This window comes from Poromitra crassiceps (assembly GCF_964638095.1).
Source record: "Poromitra crassiceps genome assembly, chromosome: 4".
Taxonomy (NCBI): Eukaryota; Metazoa; Chordata; class Actinopteri; order Beryciformes; family Melamphaidae; genus Poromitra; species Poromitra crassiceps.
In genome coordinates, this window is record NC_139626.1 from 31,214,128 (window position 1) to 31,217,715 (window position 3,588).

Below are 3,588 nucleotides of genomic sequence, written 5' to 3' on the forward strand. Positions count from 1 at the left end.
CCCAGCTAACATCACCGATGACGCGTCCCAGCACATGCTGTAGTATGTATTTTAAATCTAAGCCCTGAGGCTAAGGCTAGGGAGAAGGCTGCTGGCCTTAGTGCAGCACCTACCTGCTGGCACTGTGCTGTCTGAGTGCAGCACCTACCTGCTGGCACTGTGCTGTCTGAGTGCAGCACCTACCTGCTGGCTGGCGCACAATCTCACAGGTGAAGCTTGGGCACGCCCTGACTGTGCAGTTTCAACAAGTGCTCAAACTCCACAGGCTTGGCGTGGACTCTCTTATTGGGCTTTGTGTCATCATAGTAGTGGTGGGTGAGGGACTGATTTGTGACCGGGTGCTGGCTGAACGGCCAGAAGCCGTACACATGCACGTTGGCGCAGAGCTCCAGCGCCAGGCTAGCCCCCATGAAGCCGGTGCTGAGCCGCACTGCCTTGAGGCCCTGGGAGCGCCAGAAGTGGTCCAGACTCCGCAGATAGTCCGGGTTGAAGAAGACGGGCCGGGTGGGGCTTTCAAAGTCCTGGATGGAGTATAGGATAGGGCCTGCATGGACAGGGCCGTGTTGTCCAGGTAGGAGAAGGCAGGCAGCAGCAAGCAGCACCAGCGAGTCGCCGTAGAGATGCAGGCTCTCCACAAAGGGGCGGCGGCGCTCCGTCAGAGACCTGAACTTGTCTGTTAAGATGCTCGGGTTTGCTGTCACAAGGTCAGTCTTGCTGCCCAGATCTTTCTTATAGTCATCTTGCAAAGGAGGTAGGTTGCACCTGATAACAAACTGGGCAGAATCTATCTTCTCTCCACAGCTGCTGTTGACCAGGATCCCTCCGTTCCCCACAACAGCACACGTGTCCAATGATTTATTTCCAAGTGGATTCTTCTCTATAAAGGTGCTGAAGATCTCGGGCGTCACCTCGAGTGGCTTCCTCCCATACCAATACCATACCATACCCATACCCTCACCATCGTACATGATGTTGGATCCCAGCGGAGTGTTGGCCTGTGTGACGATGGCCTTGGTGAGGCCATGCCAATTGCTGCTCAGCAGATCTCTGAACTTTTTGGGATTGTCCTCCTGCTTCCTCCAGGTGCGAGAGTAATGCTTCACTAATTTATCAATGATGCTGAACCCGCAGCTTTTGCATGGTTTAGCCGAGGGCTTAACGGATTTCTTCTCTCCGGCTTGGTGGACAGAGGCTCGAGGGTGCATGTTTCTTGTTTCGTTGAAGACGTACCAGGAGAGAGCGGTCAGCGTGCTGCCCAAGATGACGAGGCTGAGCATCCGGGAGAAGAGTAGCTTCAGGAAACTCATGCTCCCCCGTCCAAAATCTGTCTCAAAGGATCAGTTTGTAAGGAGGTTTGTTGAGTTTCGCTGGATCCTAGGTAAGAGGATCAGAACAGAACAGAACCACAGAGAGGTCTTTCAGGCTTTATTGGAATATCAGGCAGAAGTATGAGGCATTGCTTTTATACCCCACACATTCGAGGTATGACATCATTGATGACCTCACAAGGTCACGTGAGGTATGACATCATTGATGACCTCACAAGGTCACGTCTGACATCACACAGTCAAGAGGCAGCCTAGACCGTCTTACATCACCGATGACCTCACAGGGGGAACTCTGACATCACCGATGACCTCACAGTGGGAACTCTAACATCATCGCTGGGTCGCGGGCGCATCCCCGGTTCGTGGGCGTTACCCCACGAACAGGCCTGATGGTGGGGCCTTTTTGAGCCTTTTCTACACTCTATTTGACTCAAAATGAGACCATAATTTACAAGATGAACATCGTGCTGTTTTGAAGAAACAGCTAAACTCATTAGGAAAGTGTTTACTGAGGTAATAAATCAAGTGAAGTAGGATCATTCCCCCATTGACTTCCATGCAATCTGACTTCTTTTGCAGCAGGGGGCACTCACCCCCTGCTGGCCATTAGAAAGAATGCAGGTTTAAGGCACTTCCACATTGGCTTCACTTTTCGCGAACGGAGCTACCTCCTTAAACCCCTCACGTAAAGCCCCATTCAGCAACTTTTCCAAGTTTTGCTATTGGGGAAACTGCGCCCTCTGGGTGCAATAGCATTGCATCGGTATCGATATCGTCGTTCAAAGTCAACAAAACACAGCGCCAGAAAGCTCTATGTACATGTTGTGACATCGGGTACTCACTGATGAAATAATAATCCATAGTTACGTGAAACGTCATTTTCGTAGCAAATCCGCACCGAGTTACTTCCTTGTTTTACTGAACACAGCGCTTCAGCTGTACAGCGCATGCGCAGTATGTGCCTCCAGGCTGCCTCCGGGACGCAGGCATGAAATTGCTTAGTCCCAGGAGAGGCCTTTGGAGGGCGGTGTGTGACCAATAGAGGCGACATTGTCTCTGTATGTCACTGTACCATCTCCAATGACTAAAAAGCTGCTATATTAAGGTGAAAAAAATGCTTATTGGGGCTTTAATCGTATACTGGTTGACAGTGTCACCAGTGTGACAACTCAATGCCAAGAAGTAACGGCACTTCTATCTATTCTATCCATCTCTCCTTCTGTCAGAAAGAGAGACAGCTAGCGGGGAGAAAGACGGAGAGAACGAGAGAGAACGCCCAGCGGAGGAATGCAGCAGCTTCTGTGGCCCAACCCCGCTCAGCTGGCCGGCCCCACCCCGAGTCCAGTCTTTAAATCAACAGAACCCCATCCAGAACCGAACAGGAGGAGAGAGGTAGAACGTGAGGTCAGGCTGGTTCTCACAGACCCAGACAGCTAGGTAGCGCTGTCTGTGTCGTGTGGACCTATACACACTTCACTACAAAGGCAGGGGGAAGGAAACGCTGATGGGACGGTTTGGCTGTGTTTTTGTGTTAATGTGATGTGTTCTGTGAGGTCAGTGCTTTTGGTGAGAAAACGGGGGGGGGAAGAGGACGTGAGGGGGGGAGGAGGGTAACACAGGGAGGGGAGAGGACATGAGGGGGGGAGGAGGGTCACACAGGGAGGGGAGAGGACATGAGGGGGGGAGGAGGGTCACACAGGGAGGGAAGAGGATGTGAGGGGGGGAGGAGGGTCACACAGGGAGGGGAGAGGACGTGAGGGGGGGAGGAGGGTAACACAGGGAGGGGAGAGGACGTGAGGGGGGGAGGAGGGTCACACAGGGAGGGGAGAGGACGTGAGGGGGGGAGGAGGGTCACACAGGGAGGGGAGAGGACGTGAGGGGGGGAGGAGGGTCACACAGGGAGGGGAGAGGACGTGAGGGGGGGAGGAGGGTCACACAGGGAGGGGAGAGGACGTGAGGGGGGGAGGAGGGTCACACAGGGAGGGGAGAGGACGTGAGGGGGGGAGGAGGGTCACACAGGGAGGGGAGAGGACGTGAGGGGGGGAGGAGGGTCACACAGGGAGGGGAGAGGACGTGAGGGGGGGAGGAGGGTCACACAGGGAGGGGAGAGGACGTGAGGGGGGAGGAGGGTCACACAGGGAGGGGAGAGGACGTGAGGGGGGGAGGAGGGTCACACAGGGAGGGGAGAGGACGTGAGGGGGGGAGGAGGGTCACACAGGGAGGGGAGAGGACGTGAGGGGGGAGGAGGGTCACACAGGGA

General features: G+C 54.7%; 1 pseudogene across 1 annotated transcript; it reads right to left on the reverse strand.

Annotated features, from left to right (window-relative positions):
- Nucleotides 1-203: 203 nt before the first annotated feature.
- On the reverse strand, nucleotides 204-1,307 carry LOC310775742 (alpha-2,8-sialyltransferase 8F pseudogene; annotated as a pseudogene). The gene has a single exon. The product of its transcript is annotated as an alpha-2,8-sialyltransferase 8F pseudogene (transcript).
- Nucleotides 1,308-3,588: the final 2,281 nt, after the last annotated feature.